Source organism: Ixodes scapularis, unplaced genomic scaffold, assembly GCF_016920785.2.
Source record: "Ixodes scapularis isolate PalLabHiFi unplaced genomic scaffold, ASM1692078v2 PGA_scaffold3__209_contigs__length_174095766, whole genome shotgun sequence".
NCBI lineage: Eukaryota > Metazoa > Arthropoda > Arachnida > Ixodida > Ixodidae > Ixodes > Ixodes scapularis.
In genome coordinates this window covers 128350750-128374477 of record NW_024609868.1, presented here as the reverse complement: position 1 = coordinate 128374477, position 23728 = coordinate 128350750, and the positions used below count along the sequence as shown (strand labels likewise).

Below are 23728 nucleotides of genomic sequence, written 5' to 3'. Positions count from 1 at the left end.
CAAAGTGGTTTTTGTTGTTTTTTATATATCCCATCAAATGGGAACATACAAATTTGAATGCAGTGATGGAAAGGCACTAAGAGAAGAAGACAAGCGGAAGCAGGGTTTCATTTGTTGACATATTCACCTTTAAAAATCTCAGCTTTTAACCATATTTTGTTGTGGGCGATTCAGACGAGCCAAATGTACTGTTACCCCCACATTGCACGAGCGTTTCACAACAACCTCACACGTTTCAATCTAACAAAGTCACTTGTTCGAACATAACAACAGTTGCTTCTCGATGTTGCTGTCCGCAAGACGAGCAAGTGAAGAAGGTAGGGCTGTTGGAAGGTCAGTCTTAAAACGTACAAGTCCTTCTTCGTGAAGGTTGGACTCGTTGTTCAGTTTGAAGATAGAGAACAAGGGGAGAAGAAATAAAAAGAATAATTTTTGTGTATATTTTATGTCACTAATATTCGAGTTAAAAGGGTGCGTTCGATACCGCGTAACCTGCTCTTCTGTTGTAACTGTACGTCTATTTGTGGAAGTTCAGTGATGGCTGCAGTCGGTCTTAGATTTCTGGGTGTACGAGGATTCGTGGAAGCAAAGAAAGTAGCTGAGTGAAACGTCTTTCTTTCTGTGTCTTTTCCTTCGAGGAAAAGTTTGGCTTTCTGTACCGCAGTCTCGGGCACTGAAAAAAGAATCAATGTCCACTAGCTGTCCTGCACCCGACTGTCACCAAGCGAGTAACACATAAAATTAACCATATGGTATGTAACCAAAAAGTTTACGAAATCCTGCCCTTCGTATAGGTGGATATTGTTTTTATACTTCTAGAATTTCCCTTTCAGAAATAAAATACCAAATTACTCCACTGGACGAAAAAAAAAAGGAACGCCGTTCCTTTTTCCGTTCCAGTAAAAATGTAACGCGTTCCCGTTCCAGTTCCACCAATGCAAAATGAAACGGCGGCGTTCCTTCGTTCTTCCTAAAAGGAACGCGTTCTAGGAACGCCGTTCCTTGGAACGCCGTTCCGTACAACACTGCTCTGGGAACTAGTTGGCCACTCAGTTTCGGTTTCGACTGAGCAGCTTCATCTCATGCTATCACGCCGGGACCGAACGCGCTGCTTGCGTTTTTGATTATCTGACTTTTTACGAATGTACAATACACACATTCTCGAGCGATACAAAACGAAGACCGGGGCACTTTCCTTGGTTCCCGAAACACCGGATATTGTGTGTGCGCATACAAACGTAGCAAGACGTGGCTTAGTCACCTCATCCCACGAGTGCATCTTTGGGTTCAATTTCAATAATTCACCAGTGAACTACAACTGAAATTTGGTCACCTTGAGGCCTACACATATTTTGTTTGCCAAACGTCCGCTTTTGTTACTTCATTGGGCGAAAAGCAAGCCGCATATCCTCACAAGAGTATCAAAGTTGAGCCCAGCGTTGACGCGTGAACTTTTAAGGAAACTCAATAAATTTGACCTCACTACTGCACAAAAGTTACTATGGTGTCTTCCTCGTGTCATCATATACCTCCGACACAAATTTTATGCTGATAGAAGATCAAGTTTTTGCGAACGCCGAGATCGGCTAGCCAAGACGGAGGCCCTAACAAGCGTCCCCTACTCCTCGCTAAACCTTTTTAAATGAGCTCTTACTGACGCCCAAGATCTGTGCCTGAACGGTGTGTCTGGAAATTATCTCGGCATACTCAGTCAGGAAGAAAGCAAACACATAACAAAGAGTATGATCATTAGCAACTGTCAAATGCGCTTTGAATGTTTTCGTTTGTTTGGCGCACCGCATAGGGGTTCACGCCCGTCCGGCGCACTTCCGGCGAACGGTGCGACATTCTTCACATAAGTGCTCGAGTTTTGCTTTCTTTGATTGCAGGATAACTTTATGGGGATACGCGATGTTGAATATTGGTAAAATGCAAGCGGGTGGGGACTTCACTTCGTGCAGTGTTGCGGGTCAGAACAGGTAAGAGATAAGAAGTATGTTAAAATTGAGCTTTTCAATGGCGTCTCCGAGTTTTACCTCGAAGTTATATTTCGTCTATGGACGCACGAAACGAGGAAACTTCCTGATCAACAACACTAATGTAAAGGTGCGAGCTCGATGTATGCATACCTATTGGTTGCCACAGCTTGTTGATTCGTCAGGTCCCCGAGCTTCGCAAAGTCGAGATTCCCAGCATTGGCTCGTCCACATACCTCGAAACGCTAACAGAAAGGCTCATGTACAAAAATACAACAAGCATGTGTTAAGACAAGCTATACGTTTCGGGCTTGTGCTAAAGCTTCGAGGTCTGGCCATTTAGGTTAGTTTAGAGACCACAAATGACGCTCTCGGGACCCGAAAACTTGAGATAACGGCCGCTAATAGTCCACGCTCTGTGTATAATATCTTGTCGACGTGTCGATCGAAACCGAAACCATACCACTCTCCTCCCTGGCCCACTAGTTCCCAGAATGCAAAGCGCGCCGTGTTGCATGCAGGGCTTTATGGAAGTAGTCCATTCGGCGTTACAGGGAGTTGTAAACGGCTTTTTCCTCGTGCAGCTGTACTTTTTGTAATGACTCGTTTAAGTGGCTAACCTTAGTGTTTATTGTTTCCAACTCCTTGCGAAAACGGTCTTGACTTTCCTTAATGTCGTTTATATCTTCACTTATTGTTTTCTGACCCAAAAGAAGCTGGGTAAACATTTCCTCAAAATCAGGACCGGGATTTTCTTCGATATCTCCGGCCAGCAGCAACAAGAGTGATTTACAACATTCCGAACATGTTTCAAGAAACACTTCAGGGCACGGCAGAACCACGACCAAATCGGTTGTCACTTTTAAAACTTTTACAAAGGGAGTATCTACTCACCTCTTGGAAAAGTAGGTACAGTTTAGGTGACATGCCTCTTTCGGCTCCGCCGTGCGCTCTGAAGTATAGTCGCGGGGGGTGGGTTCTTTTAAAAGCTCGGCGCAGTGGATGACGGTCACGATGGTTGCCTGCCCGTGCGATAGCGTTCCGTCCACTCTTGGTAGCTATCCGTGATCTTCGTCGATTGTTGTGATTGCAGTTGTGGTCGTGGCTTGCGCTAGGTATGTTGCGTACCACAGCAGCGCCTGTTGGAAAAGTAGATACAGCTTAGGTGACATGCCTCTTTCGGCTCCGCCGTGCCCCCTGAAGTAGTCGCGGGGGGTGGGTCCATTTAAAAGCTCGGCGCAGTGGATGAGGGTCGCGATGGTTGCCTGCCCGTGCGATAGCGTTCCGTCCACTCTTGGTAGCCATCCGCGATCTTCGTCGATTGTTGTGATTGCAGGTGTGGTCGTGGCTTGCGCTGGGTATGTTGCGTACCACAGCAGCGCCTGTTGGAAAAGTAGGTAGTCTAGGTGACATGCCTCTTTCGGCTCCGCCGTGCCCTCAGTGATGAATCGAGGAAGGTCTTGCCCGGAGTAATAATTCTTTGCGTCTTTATGGCGACTTCGGTGTCCCTTAATTTGCGAAGCGATCGAGAGACTTCGATGGTGCTCCGCGCATTTTTCCGCCGAAAAGATTATTTTAAGAAATTCTGTCCGAAGCTTGACTTCTATGTCATACACCCGCAGTTATGCGCTGAGATACCGGCGACTGTGGCGTTTTTATAAAGACACTAGAAAATAACCCCTCCTTTAAGTGGTTTAATGTCGCGCTAAAACTCCCGCTTTAGCAATCGGGTCAGCTGAACACGGAAAAACAAGGACACGAAGGAAAGGACTAGACAAACATACCGCTGACTAAAAACTGACTTTTACTCTATTCTCTTCCCAGCCTAAGCCTTTTCTTTTTCGTCCTACGGCACATTAAACACGTTTAAAACAAACGTTTGACCTACCACTCAACGGGGCCTAGCTACAACTCAACCCGTTGAGTGGTAGGCCAAAAGGTTGTTTTAAACTTGTTTAATGTGCCATAGGATGAAGAAGAAAGGCCCTAGGCTTGGAAGAGAAAAAAGTGAAAGTAAATTATTAGTCAGCGGTGTGTTTGTCCAGTCCTTTCCTTCGTGTTCTTATTTTTCTGTGCTCAGCTGACCCGATTTCCAAGAGTACCTGTCAACTAGTTCAACTAAAATTCGTACCTGACACTTTAGTTGCAAAACAATACATACGGAGGAATGAATTTTGCAAATGTCAATGGAAGAGCCAACAGCGATCGTACACAAAGTGAATAATGATCCAAACGATAAAGAGTGCTTCTGGTGATCTTTTTGCCGTAGTTAACGAATACCGCGTGAGCGTGCGAGGCTTACGGGCTCTTTTGCCCCCGCAGAGGACGCGTCGGTGTCGGAGCTTCCCCGGCTGACGCTGATCGAGAAGCCGGTGCCGGATCAAATGGCGGTGGAGATGAACGGCGCCCCGGCGGGCCGGTGTTCCTGGTGCATCCCATCGAGGGCCACGTGGGGTCCCTCTCGGAGCTGGCCCGGCAGCTGCCCGTGCGGGCCGTCGGCTTGCAGCGCACGCGCGACGTCCCCGCACGCAGCATAGAGGAGGCCGCCATCTACCTCCAGGTGCGCTTGCACGGCCCGCCTTCTCGCTGGTCGGCAGGCGCAAGGCGTCCCGCGTGGCGTCGACCGAAAGGTCGCGGGGCACTGCCCAAGGCCTTAGTCGCGGTCACGCTCCTACAGTGCGATCCACTTATAACGATACCATGTATAACGATGTACTGCCTATAACAATCGGTTCTAGTCTAGAAACGCTCAGTTGTAGTCCAGATACGACTATGATCGGTTATAACGATTGAATTTTTGATAAGACTGTGATGGAGCAGGCGAGCTGGTGTAGATCTGTTATTTTCTTGAACCAGCTGAGACTAGGTGGAGAACTAAAAGAACCAAAAGTGGAAGGGACAGGAACAGAAAGACATAAGGAATCGTCTCGAAAAACGACGCCTTCTGTCTTTCTGTTCCTGTCCCTTCCTCTTTTGGTTCCTCTAGTTCTCCAGTCAGTCTCGGGTTGTTCAAGAAAATAGTGAATTTTCGGGTTTTCTCATTTTTGTTGTAAGTAGATTGCGCTGTAATACATCGCGCAAATGACATTCTGCAGATACTGTCCGAGGCTTGTTCCTGTGAGACTGGACGTGCAGACATGTTGGAAGGTCGCATACGTACAGACGTGCTTCCAAGGTGCACGAGGGCAGATGATTCCGTCTTCTGTACTATATATGGCCAGTGCGACTGCTGCTTAAAGGGGCGATGCAACGATTTTAGAGCGCAGCTCTTAGGGGCCCGTTTCCGGCTTGAGCGGCGTCGCCGTCGGCGTAACCGCGAGGTCACGTGACCTCCCCCACCGAGGTCACGTGACCCCCCCCTTCCCCCCCGAGGTCACGTGACCCTTTAAGTCACGTGATCCCCAAGGTCACGTGACGCCCTCCCCCAGAGGTCAGGTGACCGCCCCCGGAGGATGTTGAAGAATGAGGGGAGGAGAAGGAGGAGGAGTCTACCCTCCCCTCAATACCCTTCCCTCCTCCTCCCCCCCAGTACCCTTCCCTACTCCTCCCCAAGAGCTGCGCTCTAATTCGGCGTTACAGTTGTAAACGGCTTTCACTTTTTTAAACCAGCGCAGGTTCGCGCGTTCTCTCTTTTGAGACGGTTAGAACGGTCGCACATAAAACCCGCGTTTCTCCTACCCGGCCGCGTCCTCCTCTCATTATGTGTAGTTGGCTATAACTAAATAAGCTATAATAATGGTGTATTATTCATATTAGAGCGCAGCTCTTAGGGGCCCGTTTCCAGCCTGAGCGGCGTCGGCGTCGCCGCTGGCGTCGCCGTCGGCGTAACCGCGACCCTCCCTCTCCTCCTCCTCCCCCTCCTCCTCCCCTCCTCCTCCTCCCCTTCTCCTCCTCCTCCTCCCCTCATTTAGTATGGTCCGAGCGGGTCACGTGACCTCGGGGGGAGGGGGTCACATGACCCGTTTCCAGCCTGTGCGGCGTCGGCGTCGGCGTTGGCGTCGGCGTCGCCCCTCCCCCTCCTTCTCCTCCCCCTCCGCTCCTCCTCCTCCCCCCTCCTCCCCCGCCAAGGTCACGTGACCCCGGGGGGTGACTCCCCTCCCCCCGCCGGTCACGTGACGGCCCGCCCAAGGTCATGTGATCCCGTCCCCTCGAGGTCACGTGACCCCCCGGACCTCTGCCCTCCTCCTCCTCCCCTGATTGTCTAGCATGGTCCGGGGGGGTCACGTGACCCCCCGCTGAAGTCATGACTTATTTTCAGGAAACAAGCTACACAAGTACTCGGAAGAGAGGGAGGGGGAGCAGGAGGGGAGAAGGACTAGCAGGCATGATCACGAGGGAGGAGGAGGAATATACCCTCCACTCCTCCTCCTCAAGAGCTGCGCTCCAATTCGGCGTTACAGGAAGTTGTAAACGGCTTTCACTTTTTTATTTTCAGTTTCAGTTAGGGAAAAGGAGTTTCGCGGGAACTAGAGCAAATAAATTAGCTGCGCTTAGAGTATCGGCACTCTCTTGCCCGACAGTGTTGTGAACGCCGCCATTCTGGTGCTTGTGCAGAGCAGGCGCAACTGCCGATCGTCATGATTCAAAAGTGCGACATCCTCAGCATTTAGATTCGGTGTTAGGAAGCTCATGTAATGTTGCTTTGCTTTGTCGCACACTGTTTAAAGTGGAGGACGGAAAAGCGTTTCTTGTGATTTCAGATAAAGCTTAAAATAACTGGCAACCATGATTTTAAGCCACAATATGGCCCAGGTCGCAACTCTGACGCGTAGCTTATTTATAGCATCTTCGATCAACTCGCACTGGAGCCGCCCCGAAACCAGCACGGTGAGCAGTGCCCCTCGGTGGTGGAGCACGAAGTCGGTGCAACATCGAAGACAAACTGCACCGCGCCTGTGTCGGCGGTAGCGCCACCATGCGTCACCTGGATTTTGGCACGCATTGCAATTGAGCAGACGCTTTTCTCTTTTTGACAGCTGTCAGCGGGCTTGGCCTTTCTTTTTGCTTGCGTGCTCTTTTTGCAGTGGTAAAAGATGAACACGGTTGAGGTTTTTGTGAATGGTGCCAGACATCGCGTGACGTTATCCAAGGCGGACCTCGACGATCTGATGGCCGGCGAGGTTTTTTTTTCTTTTTTTTTCTAAAAAATAAGAGTTAGCGTACAGCTTTGCTTGGTACATCCTGAGGCTTACTGAGACAGCTGACTTATGTCCTTTTATGCATCACTGACGAGGGATCAGATTATTTCATTCAAAGTTTTATATCAAACAGATTCGTCGAGGTTGCAAGCCTGGGCATCCTCGTTTGCCGGCGGCGCAGGACCTTCGACGGTCGGCGACGCAGGACCTTCGACGATCGGCGGCGCAGGACCTTCGACGGTCGGCAGTGCAGTACAACCTTCGACACCTTCGACGGCCATCAGCGGTGCGTATTTTTCTATGAATTTTTTTTTTTATGTGCATACTCCGAGTTTCCAGAGCAAGGGCATACAAACCTGCCGTCCAAATTTTCACTCAGCAACAGGGGAAGCGCCTTCTGTGTTGCTCCATGAACGGATACATCCCGTGTGAGCCAAATGCATCGCTGGCCTGAAGGGACCGCACGACTACGAGTTTGTACAGGGGGACGAAGGTGGTGAATTGTGTGTATAAATTTCCAAAGAATGAGCTTACCAGAGTGTGAATTAGCTACCTATGGCGGCGCCGTATTCAAGTGAAAGACAGGTGATACAAGAGCCAAGAGATGGCAGCAGGTTGACATATGTTGGCAAGGTGATTGGACTTCATATCTTATTTTCACGCTGGTAATTTAATTAGTTATTTGAAATTTCGATGCAGTAAATGCACCATTTTTGGCCACCTCTGTACAAAATATTAGCGTGATGCATTAAGAAACCAATTTATGCAGTTCCTTCAAAGGGGCAAAGATTTAGTTGACTCGCAAGGTAGGTTCAATTGAGATTTTCCGAGGATGTTGTAGTGTGCTATTAACAATCTCAAGAAGTTCATGGTGTGTGCTGCTGCGACGAGATGGCACCACTTGTCCGGCAGTGGCATATCTGCCCGTGTGAACGGCAGTGCTGATCCCCGTGGATCTGAATGTCTGTATGCTGGTCACGAGAAAAGAAGTCTTCATCGAAACTCCGAGCTGGCTTGACGTCTTTCCGTTTACCGGGATTCGCACATGGATCCCGGGACACCGGCATCTCGCGTCCCACAATGTAAGCCTTTCAGCATTTTTACAAGCCTTTTGAGGCACTCTTTATCATCGCTTTTTCTGTCTCTTTCCACGCATTCATAGTGGCCATCCACGACCACTACAGATGTCATCCTCAAAAGCTCCAAACAATTTTTCAGGTCAACCTGAATTATGTGGGCAGGTGCACCTTTAGTCATATTTCGAATGGTCAACGGCTACGGTTCTTCACTGATCAAGCCGTTCACATTTTTCAACCATGAAGCAAGGACAAGTTACATTGGAAATTCGCTACACCCCAAATCCAGCAACGTACAAGTTTCCGGACGGTCAAACGTGCAATGCCTCCAAGTTAACAATGACATCCACTCTTTCAGAACAACATGATACAAATCCCTACTGGGATGACGATGGTGATCCTCTGGGAATCCTGTTTGATGTGGTCATGTGTACCTGCTTATTTCACAAGTTACCCAGTTGCAGCTGGGCACCTGCTGTGCCAAGTCCATTTCAGGTGACAGTGCTTGCCTGTGCTCCTGATCCAAACTTCTGCTGTCCGAGGGTCCGAACGTTCATGATCCTGTCCAGCCTTTTTCACCGGTGACTACGAGCGCCCTCATTGTGTCTTGTCCAGGCATGCCTTCGTCAGTGCCTCCTCTTCCAGGCAGCACAGGTGTGAGTGATGGTGATAATAATGTGCATGTCAATCAGTAACTTCTGAGCCGACCACATTGCAAGGCCGGCCAGTTCATCAAAAAAAACTTCCGACACCTCTCAAGAACTATGTACTCTCCTGCCACAAGACGTCACCTTTTCTTTATGAGTCTATTGATCATATTTAATTTTAGCTGAATGTTTTTGATTTCCAGTACCGCAGTGTTCAGTGTTTTCTTTTTCTTCTCCAAGCCAAATGCTTATACGACATGACATGTGCATTTCCTATATGGATATCAACTCACTTTTTCGTTAGGATGGACAAGGGTGTGTGCTTTGCCTGGTGTGGTGACATCATTCCATTTTTGTTGCAATGAATTTGTTAATTTTTTGCTCTGAAGCATGTGAAAGTGTGTTTCAAATAAGCTTTTAGTATTGACTGTGCTATGGCAGCATTTTATTCCCATCTATTTCTTTGCACTTTCCTTACGATGCAGCTGTTGGCATCAGGCACTACACAGAGTGGTATCACCCTTCGCAAAACGCACGTGAAAGCGTTCTAGGATGAACTGATGTGGCAGTGCAACTAGTACCATATCATAATCTGCACACAGTACATAGTGCATAGGATGGTGAAGAAAGGGAAACAACTCAGGCAAGCTGATGAATGACATCCATAGCAAAACCAAGACAAGCTGTGTTTAGCACTTTGTTTTTCTGTCTTTTTTTATTATTCCTATCTCAGGTTTACTATGGAGGCCATAAAAGGGTACAGCAGTTGCTGCAGTTCCCTTGACTGCTCAACCTGTTTGGAGCCTTCTGGGCTGGGTTATGTCCATAACAAACACCTACAACTTGGGTTGTGAATTTACACAGTGTATTTTTTATATGCTTACACTTTCTCTGGTGACCTGCTAGTTTTGTTTTGTTATTGAAGGGGGAAAAGTTATATTGTGTCTTGAATTGCTTCCCAAAAGGCAATTGAAAAGGATTTCAATTGCCTTTTGGGAAGCAATGACTTTGTGCTGGAGATTAAAGGAACAGTGCTGGCTACTTAACCACTTGAAGTGATTTTCAAGATTTGTGTATAGTGACATTTTAACATGCCCCATTCTTCCTTCTAGCTGTTATTGTATAAGGGAGGGACACTGTTGTATTTGTAAATAATATTTTTATTCACTAAAATCATTACTTCGATTAAGCCATTTGTATGTGTATGTTCCGTGTTTGTTTCATTTCACGCTAGGCATCACAATTGAACTGGTACATACTAAACATTCTAAGGCAACCACCTTAGACCCATTGTTCATCAGCATCAGTGAGTCTTGTCTCATTCTTCACAATGGGTTCCACCTCGGAGCTGCCAAACCTTCATCGGCATCAAGGAAGCACCGTCTCTTCTGTCGGGGCTTGTCTAGGTCCTACTCCTGCTCCAGACTATGGTCACAGCACGCTCGCTCGATTTACTTGCACCTCCTGCGCGGGTGCAGAAAGTCTAGGGCAGTGTACTTCCGGGTGTATCTTAATACACATACCGGAAGTACACTGCCCTACACTTTTCTGTACCGGTGCAGGAGGTGCAAGCGAATTGAACGAGCCTTGTGATGACCGTCCTTCATAAGAGACCAGGGATTGTACTGCTTCGGGACGCATGAAGTGTATCAGTCAACACAAGCATATACATTAGCACAGCCCTATAATTTGTAGTGCAATGTAGGTTGCCGAGAGTCCTTGTTGGGTTTTGCCAGGATGTTCTATATTCTATTTCAGCATGAGCTGATAAAGGGAGAAAGTTTGAACCTCGTGAGCCAGTCGGGGCAACAGAGCAAAGTATGTCAAGAGCTCGGTGAACACTGTCGGTATACATTTTCATGTGCTTCCCTCAAACACTCTAATGGGCTCACTGGGACCCTACTGTTTGCCAAGTTATGCTGAAACAGCAGTCCCTAGGCTCCCTACTCCCTTTTTAAAATTAAAATACACCATGGATAACTTAAATAATGCAAACGGCTTCTCTGTTGCAATAAATTTTAAACTTATTTTATATTAAATAAGTTTTAGCTACTATTATTAGTTCTAAATATTTCAGTGAGTTGATCTAAACTTATTTTTTGCTTCCAGAGTCTGAAGAGACAACAGGTAACCGTTTTTTTCAAGGAAAAGACTGCATCCTGCCTGACGGTGCTCCAACCCAGAGTGAATGGAGTGAAGGAGAAACCAGGCTGCTTCTTGATAAATATCAAAGTTATCTGAGCCGAGTGGGGCCCATGAAAACCTTGAAGAACAAAAAAATCATGTGGGCAGCCATCTCGGAGGATATTGCTAATGACCTCGGCTCCCACAAAACAGCAGATCAGTGTCAGAACCGTTTTAAAACTATAAAGAAACGCAGGACGGAACGGAAACAACACAATGCCTCATCAGGTACAAATCCTGTTTCTGTTCCCTGCGATGAGGAATTTCAAAAAATCAAGTCCATTGACGACAGTGTGGAAGCGGAGCTTCTTAGAGGACCTGGGCGAGTCGAGTTTAAATCCTCGGCCACTTCACGCAGTTTGGATAGCACTAAGCCAGAATATGCCAAAGATACACCACCCATGAACAAGCAGAAGGTGAACTCTGTGTGTGAAATGATGTGGAAGATACACATGCACAGAGAAGAGCAGCGGGAACGTCGCCACAAAGAGAAGTTGGAGGTTTTGCGCAGTCTTCTGGCTCCTGAAGAAGATCTTGAAGCCTAATGGTAGACGTGTAGATGTAAGGATTATCAGCCCAGACGTGCTTTTATATGGACAGACTTCCATTACGTTTTTGTATTTATAAATATTAAATTTAATGGAGTTATTTTTCTAGTCGGTTTCTGAGGCTGTAGAAACTATGTATGCTATTGCTTTGCAGAACAGAGGATCAGGTCAAATGCATAATTACTTTATTATGTTGTTTCCTAACAACAGAGTGCACAAAAAAGTTGGCAGGTGCCGCACACTTTCCTACAACATAGTGGTGCACAGGAACGTTGACAAGTTAATGGACTGTGCGAAGGTAGCATGCAATTTTTATTTCTCTTTTCTTCACCCAGTTGTCTTAGTAGCTTTTTCCTTTTGGGGTTTTCTTTAGCCCAAGCGTCGCCCGGGCCTGGCTTGCGACCCTTGCTCGCACTTTTTACTTCTTTCCCATCTATATCTGTGTCTCCTGCGCCGATACAGAAATTGTGCAAGACGCAACACGCAAAAATAAACTGTGTGGCCTTGTTGACACTCCAGAACTCAAGGTATAAAAACTGGCTGAAGCGTCCCTTCAGTAGCCCAAAGACATTTTCTATTCGGACACGTGTCTGGCTCAGCTTTAAGTTGTAGTTCACCTCGTCCGGCACGAGTTTGCCGTAGTTCCTAAATGGAGTTAGGAGGTACTCTCTTAGGGGGTACGCTGCATCTCCTAGTATATGATACTTGTCACCCTCACAGATTTGTGGCAAGTCATCCAAGACAAAGGACCGCCTGAATGCCTGTGCGTCGTGTGTTTTCCCCGTGTGCCCGAGAAAGACATCTAGGAACTTTCGATCAGAATCGCAAATTGCTTGCATGCTGTAGGACTTCTTATCGTGTCTGTTCGTATGCGTGGATGGAATTTTATGTGCAGGGCATCTGGTGTCCACATAGGTGCCATCCACGCAGCCCAAAACACGAGGGAAGCCTGAAATCTGAAGTTAATTTGTGATCAGTACTTTTTCAAGCAGGTGCAAAACTAACTTTACCTTTTCGAATTTCGCACTAGCTGCAACCTTAGCTCGTGCAGATATAGGAAAATGAATGACGTCGGTACTGATGCTTTCCAAGAAGCTTGCCCCCGCTCGACGATGTCATGAAGAGTGCTTTCTGCCATGCCAAATATCACTGCGACGGCTCGCTCACTTAGTTTGTTTCCAGCAAACCTGAAAAAAAATTTACTTTTCCTGTCATATTCAAAGCTCAGATTGAGAGAAATCTTCCGACCTAACTTACTCACCAAAGGAAGGAAAGTACATGTTCTTCAGCAGTCTTCCGGGGGTAGGGACCATGGCCACGAGGATAGAACTCTGACTTCTCATAGTCAGCTATCACTTTGTAGCACACGTCTCGGGCTACCCGGAAATGCTTTCGGAACTGAAAAAAAAAAAAAAAAAAATATATATATATATATATCTTGCCCATTATCACTGGTTTAAGAAAGAGTACCACCAGATAATAGCCGTACCTCGGTGTTATCGAAGCGCCTCACAACGCTCTCCACGAAGTTCATGACTTTCGGGCGCTCCTTGCCACCGCAGCAATCACCGGTAATCGCGGCGATGGTAAAAAACTCGTCGTCCTCGCTGTCCGAAGAGCTAAGGAACTCATCGAGTGCCGCTGCGAGCATAGGCGTGCGCAGGATTTTTCATTAGGGGGGGGGGGGCGAGGTTTCCCCAGAGCGCCCCCGCCGCCTCCCTTCCCCTTCCCCCTCCCCCCCCCCCCCCCCCCCCCCCGCTGCTTTTTATCAACGCACTCCCACTGATGTCCTTACGCTCATATTGTAGTGCTGAGACGAGATATGTTTATGAAACATTTATTTCAACAATATTGAATTGTAACATATACAAAATATTATTAAGCTGTAGGTTTCACTTTCTTGTGAAACGTCCGCGAAGAAAGGCAGTCCCTGTGCAGCTGAGGCGTCAGTGACACAACGCGCATACAAAGAATTTTCATTCTTTCTAAACCAGAGAAAGATACGACACATATGCCATCTCTAACAGCACAGAATATTTAAAAATATTGCCTCAACGTGGCTCTGCTAGTATGGAAAATATAGTATACATACAGGGCAAACGCATGGGTGCACCTACACATGACGAAAGCTGTCATATGGCGTCTGCAACGTTCATGCAGAGGACGAAAAACGCCACCCAATACACAACGTAATAGCAAAGCTTAAAAGCACGAGAATATACCGCAGATTAAAAATACTAGAAACAACAAGTAACAATATTTAATAAGTATTGAAGATAGACGCTATGACATGCTATTTTTTTTTCTTCTGAGCATCCAAATGTACAGTTGATAATCTTACTTTCCGGCGCTTGATAGAAACATGTAATAGAAACAACAAGATAACACGCACGCATTATGCCATGCTCAACAACCATTATACAAACTAATGGGTATGTTATGTGGTGGTAAAAATATTTTATGACCAGAATACTAAAAATGTGTAGCACGTGGGAGATATAGTACATTTCACCAATCGTGAAAAGTCTAAAGCAAAATTTTACGCGATTTTGTCGCGAACTGTTTGATGACTGACTGCATCGCGGCGTATTTTTATGGTTGTTTTTTATTTGCGCGCACTAGAGGGAGGGAACTTTGGCGTCGGTGTTTTATGCCGTCGAAAAAGAAACCATGGGCCTCCTGCGCTGCCCAGAGGGTGCTGGGAATGGGACTTGTTAGGACTTGTTTTGGGTAGTACCATATTTAGCGTCTCAAACTGTCATGCAGAAGCGTGCCTGCTCTGGTGCGGAGCGCGAGGTCACGATGAAAATACAAAGACAGAACAAACATTTGAAAGCCGTCAAAGCTAAGACGCTGAGAGCGTGAGCGAAGAGCATAGAGTTATAATGTACGCTAGAGGTTCAACTGGCGCTAGTGTGCTGCTGCAAATTGAAGCAGACAGCAACCAGTCGGAAATTGACTTCCGGTAATGCTTTTCTATGGGAAAAAGCGAGTGCATTTTCTCGCTGCGCTCGATTACAAGAGCAAATATCACAAATATTTCGTACGTACTAGGCACATTGGAACATTTCTCAGTCACGCAGACGAAATAAGTGGTCAGTAACGGCGTTTTTATTTGAAATCCGTGGCATGAAAAACGGTGCTAGAACCGTTTCGTACATGTATTTGTGTGCACTGCCGGACACTGTTAGCGCGAACACGGCGTCGGCGCTTTCCGCCATGGGGATATACGTGTCAAACGAACGAAGGACATGTGGAAAACCAAGAGAGACGGCAAAAACTACGCAGTGACACTAGATAAGTAACTCCTTGCGCATGCAGGCGATCAAAATAAATTGAAAGCCACGTAATATAGTCCGATTTGCAATAAATAAGTACTGCTTTATTTTTTCTGCCCGTAAATATGTGCGAAGATGCATGTTCTGGGTTCAAATCATCAACAACACACTCCAAATCTTTACAAATAGGGAAAAGTCAGAGAACAGGTGCCCGATAAAAACTGCCTGACATAGCAAATAATAAAAAGACACACCTTTCGTAGCCCACGTGCTTTATTTTTTTACATTCGAATGTTCTTTAACCGATCGTAAAGATGCACGACGGAGTCATATTCATAGAGTGAAAGGACGGGCATATTAGCAATATATAACAGGCACCAGAATGCTAGCGAACCTTGAACACACTCTACATTCCTTTCGATCGTTAGTTAGCTCAGAATCGTCGCTCGTTTTTACATACCTGCCATGGAACAGAGGTTTGGGCCTGAAATATAGCGAAGCGTAACATCGTTCAATGGCAAAGAAAAATGCTGCAATTAAAGCAATTACACTTTACATACTATCCGGTACAACCGATATAATAAAAGTTATTTATGTTATTTTCCGGCGAAGAGACAAAATGCACGCGCGTTTTCCCATGGGAATGCACAGGAGCACCGCAAAAGTTGACTGGTTGCTGTCTGCTTCAATTTGCCTCCCGGAAGTCGCATAGACACTAGCACCAGTTGAACATCTGGCGTACATTATCCGTTTCATGCGTTTCAAAGTAGACATCAAAAAGAAAGAATAGGGTGCCTAGATGTCTGTCTGTCTCAGGGTGAAGACATCCATTGTTGTCGGGAATGTGCCAGCGCGTGACGCTCTCGCGCACTCGGTGCGTGACTTGGGCGGTAAGATGGCGTCTATGCATCAGCCAAAGCTACGCGCTCGAGCTGAGTGACACCGGATTGCGCGCACTTCAAAATGCATAAAAAAACGATTGGGCGGAAAAATGGCTGAGATGTCACCACTCAAGCAAAAGCGCGCGTGTGTATGAAGGCACTCTAAGAAAGAAAAAATTAAAGCGGCGCGACACACGTGTTGTCACGTCACCACCCAGAGATAAGAGACGCGTGCGCTAGCGGTGGTGTCATGAATTTGGCCTTTTCGATTCTCTTGCAACGTTGAGTTTGGCCGATTTCTGGCGTCCAACGGTGTCTTTTCGCTCTTTAGCACCACATAGAATTGAAAAAGCTCGACCAACGTGCCATAAGTAGGGCTATGCTCAATCAGGTGAGCTTGTACTACCCAAAATGAGGGCGCTACAGTTTGTTCAAAGCTTCAGCGCAGGAGGCCTATGCCACCAGCGCCGTCGCGCCTCGAGTCGGGCCAACTTTGCGCCCCCCCCCCTCCCCCCTAGATGATTAGAGGGGGCGGCCGCCCCCCCTGCCCCCCCATGTGCGCACGCCTATGGCTGCGAGGAGTGCTCGTTTTCGTAAGGTCGCCATCTCGACAAACTGCACGTCTGCTACTCCCGCCATCTTCTCGATTCCCGCTCCAGGCCGCAATGCCTGATGGGACTGCACCCCGGCGCACCGTCGATTTTCTTGGTGCGCGTTGGGGCAACGAAAAGCCGCACCGGGAGGGTGCGCTCCGTTGATCGAGGACGTCCGGTGCGCACCGGTGCACTTGATCGAAGACGACGGGGCGCTACTCAGTGCACCGGTGCACACCGGTGCGGATGATCGAGGATGCTATTAATGACACTATTCATGCTCTTGTTCAAGAGGCTTGTAATACCTGGAGGAGCCATGACGTAAGCCCCGTGGATTCCACAAGCCACTACCTTTTGACACCTGCCTCTTCCTCATTGTTCCCGCTTATGCCAGTAAATTAGCTGCGGTTCAGGGTAACGACACTTGGCCATATTGTGGCTTAAAATCATGGTTGCCAGTTACCAGAAGCTTTATCTAGAACCACAGGAAACGATTTTCCGTCCCCCACAAATGTTTAAACAACCCGCGACAGAGCATTGCAATATTGCATCAGCTTCCCAGCACCGCATCTAATGCTGAGGGAGTCGTACTTTTGGATCATGACGATCGGCAGTTGCGTCTGCTCTGAACAAGACCCAAAATGGCGGCGCCCAAAACAATTTTGGGGAACGGAGTGCCGATACTTTAAAGCTCATTTAGTGATTCTAGGCATGAAGTGAACTCGGGTGTATTATTTTCCTCTTCGTCTTTATTGTGTATTGATTTCAATCATATCGAATAATGAACACATTATATCACGCTACGCGTGTGTAATTATTTGTCTGAGATTTATTAACCTGACCCAGTACTTAAACCATTCATTTATCGATAGTAAATCTTCCAATATATATTTTAAATGTGAAGGTAAAAAGACACGGAGATTGATGATGATACAGACGCCAACGCCGCCCTCGGAAATTTTTTGAACACAAGAAATCAGCAGTTTGTCTGCCATCCGCCAGGTAGCGCAACAAAACAACCAAACAGTTTTTAATTGTTTTCAAAATTAGCTAAGCTCTACACCTATTAAGAAACCAAAAACAAGATAATTGTGAAAATTTAATACATCGCAATGTATATCTATTCTAAACAATAAATGTTATTAGACGCCAATAAATCTGTTTGATGTCCAAAAAAGATATGCTTCAAAAACAGGTAAGTTTGAAGGGCTCCTGGAGCGTTATGACTTTGAAAATGAAAAAAAAGCCATCGTCCAGCTCTTGGGCAACCATTGTAGCTCTAAATGTTATAAAAGATTTTATAATAGTTTATTTATTTCTTCAGCGGCATTTGAAGTACCATGACCCGAAGCAGAAAAAAAGTGCTACGTTTCATATAAAATATCTATACAAAACAATTTTGGACAACAATAAATTTTTTTCTGCATATTACCAATTATAAGCACTATACCTATAGCTAATGTCATTGCCCTAGCGTTTGTCATTAAAAACATATTTGTGTTGAAAAATGTCAAATTTAGAGCAATATTTGGAGGGATGAAAAAAACAAAGTAGTGCAAATACCAAAAAAGTGTATCGTTACATTCTGCTCCGACATCATTTTAACAAAACTGCTATATTGGAACCGTGCTATCTTTAATGGATCGTTCATAAAACATGAACTAGCGGAACAAGTGAGGGTCCCCGCCATCATATTCGAAACGCTACAAATGCGCATAAACAGTAAAAACCAACACATACATAATATGAAATGAAAGAGGATTGCATTGCCTTTCGAATGACATCAACCCCACAAAAGAGTATTTAAAAGGAGATGAGTAATGACCTGCCCAAAAGTACCTAAACTGCCACATTCAGTGGGACCGTGGCCTTAAACCTGGGTTCCTTAAAACTTCTTAAACCAGAGAACACACTGGCGCCATCTATTAGGAAGCAGTATAAAGTCGGCGGTCCGGCATATCTTTTTTTTATTTCTCGCGCATTATCCTTTTTTTCTTGGCTCGAAAAACTTTTGTCAATGTTATAAATGAGCCTTTCTATGGGTATTACGCACATTTGACCTCGGAAATCCCGCAAAACCTTCGCTCTTGTGAAATGCAGTTCCAGGGTCACCGCATAGATGGCGCCACAATGCCAGTGTGTTCCCTCATTCTAAAAACATATAAGAAGTTTTAAGAGATCTCGTCTCTCTCAGTCGTACTCGGTCGCAAGAGTGTGAGCGGGCCCTTATTAGGAACATAAAGAAGAGGCATTTTTTCAAATGGTAAAGATAAGGCACGCACGAAAGGTGAACTTTGAGTTCGAAGCAAATTCCAAGCGAATTGTAGCTCTGTTCGAATATATTCGAATCGAAAATGAACTAGTTTCAGCCTTATTTTTACTGCACCATGCTTAAATGAAAGCCCAAATGAACTCGCGAAGTTTGTTTCCAAGCTTCCACCGTCCCATATTTCTAAGCGAAGTTAATTTTAATCTAGGTAACTATGTTTATGAGCTGCGACCTCCTCGAAGTCACTGCCCACATTGGGACGACAGGCCGACGACACATTTAACATAAAACTAAACCTATACAGGTGCCCAGCTATAAATAATTGATGGGGTTTATAAATCGTGCTGCTTCATTTTTGTTTTCTATCAACGTTTGCGAAGAATACGGGAGCAGCCTCCTGCGTGACCACACTAGTTGCCGCGAATGCCACCAGTCTAGCGCTCGCCGGAGAAAGGTGCGCGCGCTCCTGCGTTATGGACACGTGTGATTAGTACTGTAGTTTTAAAAGTGTTGATTGAGATGAATTATATCAGAATTAACTGCTGGGCTAGTTGGTAACGCATTATGGAGGACAAGAGTGCAAAAGACACGGACAAGTAGAAGAAGAGGATAGACAGGACAAAGCGCTACAATCAACTGGCGTTTTTAATGTGAATGAAATTTTAATGTGAATAATGAAAAAAGAAAACAAATTGAGGCGTTGAAGTTGTCTGTCAGATAAGGCTACTGACGGTGCGCTAATGCATGCGTCCCCTCTGGCTTTGACGGTCATTGAGCCTCAAAGATCTCCCTAGCTCTCGGGTTCTGGTGTTGTTTGAGGATTCTGGTTTTAGGAAACTCAGAGGTACATTTGCAGTCTCGGATATGTAAGCAGAGGTGTCCTGCCAGAGATGATTTTAGTAAAAGGGCGTGTTCACGCAGTCGGATGTTGACACACCGGCCAGATTGCCCACGTACACTTTGCCACAGGAGAGCGGAATCTCGTAGACGACCGCTATACGGCAGGTGACATACTTGTGTATGTGCTGAACACTGCATTGGTTTTGTAGATGCTTCTCCGAATCAACCTTGGGACACAGCCTCTTGAGTTTGTCCGGAACAGATATAGCTGCATTGACTCCGAACCCGGAGGCTACCCTCAAGTTGTGTGTGTTATTCTGTGGATGTAGGAAACTATAGCAGGCCGGTTTTTCCAAACAGGTCGTTCTGTTAGAAGCTGCCAAACTTTCAGCAACACAAAACACCATAAAACTGGGCAGTGGCGTACCAACTTGTTTTTGAGCAGGGGGGCAAACCAGACCCCCCCCCCCCCCCCTCCCTCGGAGCGGGGGGCGGTGCCCCTGGTATCTCTTGGGCGCCGCCGGCCAGTGTTTGCCCTGCCCAGTGGCGTCTTTCAGGGGGGGGGGGGGCAAAACATATGCCTTGCCCCCCCACTCTGAGAGCTGGGGGGGAAACAAGCGCCCCGCTTGCCCCCCCCCCCCTCCCCACCCCCCCCCTCCCCCCGGTTGGTACGGCCATGGAACTGGGATACCCAGAGTCAGCTAGCTAGCCTTTGCACCTGTGCCTCGAAGCTTCTCTTTGCTGATTGCTCATAATATTTCTTCAGGGACGCGTTCAGGCAGCTTTTTACAATCTCTCTTTTAATTAACTTAGAATGGGCCGCGTCATATGATAGAAACCTTTTTGGACCATGGGTCCAAATCCAACAGGTGTAATTGCTTTGAAATAGAAGCTGCAAATCCAGGAATTGGAGCATGTTGTTTTTTGGCAACTCGTCTGTGAACTTCAATCCTTGAGCCCTTTCGACAAAAGTACTGCGTATGTCGTTGATCTCCCTCGTAGCACCTTGCCCAGGCTGATATCGTTCAACAGAACTAAATAATCATCTACATACCTGAAGACACGTGAAACCTTGCTGTTTGACAGGTTCGTGGCGATGTCCCGGTCACATTGGGACAAAAACAAAAATCTCGCATAAATCGGGGGTTACACAGGATCCTATACAGATTCCCTTTTTCTGTACGTAAGCATTCCCGTTGAACGCAGCCACCGTGGAAGCAAGGTAGAATCTCAGGAGTTCTATAAAGGACTCCACCGCTAGGCTACATTGATTTTGAAAAGAAACCGCTCCATTTGCTTCGATATATTCACTTACTGCTGGGAACAATTTCGTGTGTGAGACTGAATAAAACAGATCTTTTAAGTCGAGAGAAAATGAAAAGCGTAGAGTAGTGGAATTTTGCTGCACGTAATGTATAACAGCTTCTCAATTTGATATCAAGAAAGAGTCATTCAGTTGGAGTTTCGACAGGTGACCCAAGAGAAACCGAGACAGTATTCCCTGCCAAGAACCTCTTTCAGTGACAATAACGCGGAAGGGGCAGCCATCTTTGTGGGTTTTAGCTGAGAAAAACATTTCCAGATGATCACCTTTTGCAGCTGTGATCTGCTTTCTCAATTGCGTCAAATCTAGCCTATGACACAGCTGTAGGGCTTTGGCCTTCACTGTTTTTGGTTTGAACCCTGACAGGGTCAAGATTTCGTTCTCCTGTGGCAAAGTGTACGTAAGCCAATCTCGCCGGTATGTCAATATCAGACTGCGTAAACACGCCCTTTCACTAAAATCATTTCCGGCAGGACACCTCTCCCTACATATCCGAGACTGCGAATGCACCCCTGGGTTCGCTAAAACCAGAATCCTCAAACAACACCGCAACCCGAGAGCCAGGGAGATCTTTGAGGCTCAAATCATCAAAGCCAGGGAAGACGTTTGCATTAGCGCACAGTCAGTAGCCTTATCTGACACAAAACTTCAATACCTCAATTAGTTTTCTTAAACGCTAAAATTTTTAATCTTGCTTTCTCTTTTAAATATTTCTTTAAACTTCTTTCTTTTTCTAATTTTTGTTTCTAGCTGTTTTTTTCTTGTTTTCTTTGTCTAGTCTCATTTCCCCAGTCCTTTTTTTCTTTATAACTTTACAGTATATATTTATATATATATATATATATATACATACATTAGGGGGACCCAAAAGAAACCGAACTAAAATTTTTTGCACTTATTTATTCCCATTTCAAGTAGAAACGTTTAATCTCCTTCAAAGTACTGTCCACTTGCACTAATACACTTGTCTAATCTTTTAATCCATGTGTCGAAACATTGTTTAAATTCATCTTTTGTGATGCTTGACAGCGCCTCCGTCGTTTTTTTCTTCACCTCCGCAACGTCAGCAAAACGCTTTCCTTTAATTTCTCTTTTTATTCTAGGAAACAAAAAAAAGTCACACGGGGCAAGGTCGGGTGAGTGTGGGGGGTGAGGAACAGGGGTCATACCATTTTTGGTCAAGAATTGTCGTACAGACAAGGCAGTGTGAGCCGGGGCATTGTCATGATGGAAAAACCAGTCACCCGACTTCCACAAATCGGGCCGCTTCCGCCGCACACTGTTGCGCAATCTTTTCAAAACCTCCAAGTAGAAAGCCTGGTTAGCTGTCTGACCCTGCGGAACAAACTCTGAATGGACGACTCCTTTCACATCGAAACAACTAATCAGCATTGTTTTGATGTTTGATTTCACCTGACGAGCTTTCTTGGGGCGAGGCGAACCTGAAGTCTTCCACTGGCTTGATTGTTGCTTTGATTCAGGATCGTAACCATAGCACCAAGTTTCGTCACCTGTAATAACTTTTGAAAAAAAGTTTGGGTCACTTCGGGACTCTTCTTTCAAAGCACAGCATGCTTCCACGCGACCTTGCTTTTGTTCAGCAGTCAGCAGTCGTGGCACGAATTTGGCAGCCACCCTTTTCATTCCCAAATCTTCTGTCAGAATTCGCTGCAATGAACTCCAACTCACTCCCGACAGCTCCACAATTTCGTCAATGGTCCGTCGTCGATCTTCGTTGATGATTGCACGAATTTTTTCAACGTTTTCATGTGTTCGTGCCGTGGAAGGACGACCGGAACGAGGTTTGTCATCAATTGACATGTCACCATTCTTGAAACGGGAAAACCACTCAAACACTTGAGTTTTCCCCATGGAATCGTCCTTGTTGTGGTGTTGGAGTATTTAGGGATTGCTTGGATTGAGGACTGCAGCGTGGTAATTTACGTTCGTTTAATCCGCCATTTCTGATACACCACTGTTGCCAACCCGTATAGTCGATTTCGCTAAATCAAGGACACTACAGTTACCCTCCTTGTGAAAAGATGAAATTGAGAATCTAATACATCAAATAAAATGTTGCAAAGTAACAAAACAAAATTAATTAAATGACGTGCTGTCGATGTTCAGCTGAACACTTGCTGAGATGAGTTCTTTCATTTTGTAATAGTTCACTCTTCTTCACAAAGAATTTAAAAGGGATTATGTTGCAAAGTCAGCAAGATGCCGTGGTGGCTTGCGGTTTCTGACGGGGTAGCGTCGATGAAGGGGGCTCTGTCGTCTTGCAGGCACTGATGGCCCTGGTGCTGAAATGCAACTGTCCGTGCTGGACGGTGGCATAGTGTCATCTAGGTCGGTCTCTGCTCTGCGTGGCACTCGGTTGATCCTGGAGGCATCTTTGAAAAAACTAACGTTCCGTGTGATCATTCGGTTGCCTTGGGATGCTTTGATCTGAGATCCATGAATGCTGGTAATGGTATAAGGGGTCGGATCGTAATACGACGTAAATTTGTTGTGTTGGGCTTGTTTACACAGGACTCGCTGACCCACCCAGAAGCGATGTCGACGAGCGCCTCTCCGTGTGTCAGCTCGATGCTTGTTGTAAGCCTTTCTTGCAAGCTCTCTTGACCTCAGTCCTTCTGAGTCCACTGTTCTTGGGGTTGGGGCTGCATAGAGGGGAAGGAGATTCCTCATTGGTCTTCCAAACAGCAATTCGTAAGGCGTTTTTGTTGTTGTGCCTTGTTTCGTAGATCTGTAAGACATCAAGAAGGTATCTAGCTCAGCCTTCCAGTCCTTGTTTTCGAGTTCACTGGTGTGCACCTGTTTCTTTAATGTCCTCATGAATCGTTCCACTTCACCGTTGGCCTGAGGCCATAGCGGTGTGACTCTGTGGTGTCGAAATCCCAGCTCTTGGGCAAACTCAGCAAACTCTGTGCCACGGAACGGTGGCCCGTTGTCCGTTTTCACTTGTTCTGGG

At 46.2% G+C, this 23728-nt stretch overlaps 1 pseudogene; it reads right to left on the bottom strand.

The window, feature by feature from the left end:
- Positions 1 to 11849: 11849 nt before the first annotated feature.
- Positions 11850 to 13202, bottom strand: LOC115329902 (annotated as a pseudogene).
- Between the last annotated feature and the right edge of the window lie 10526 nt (positions 13203 to 23728).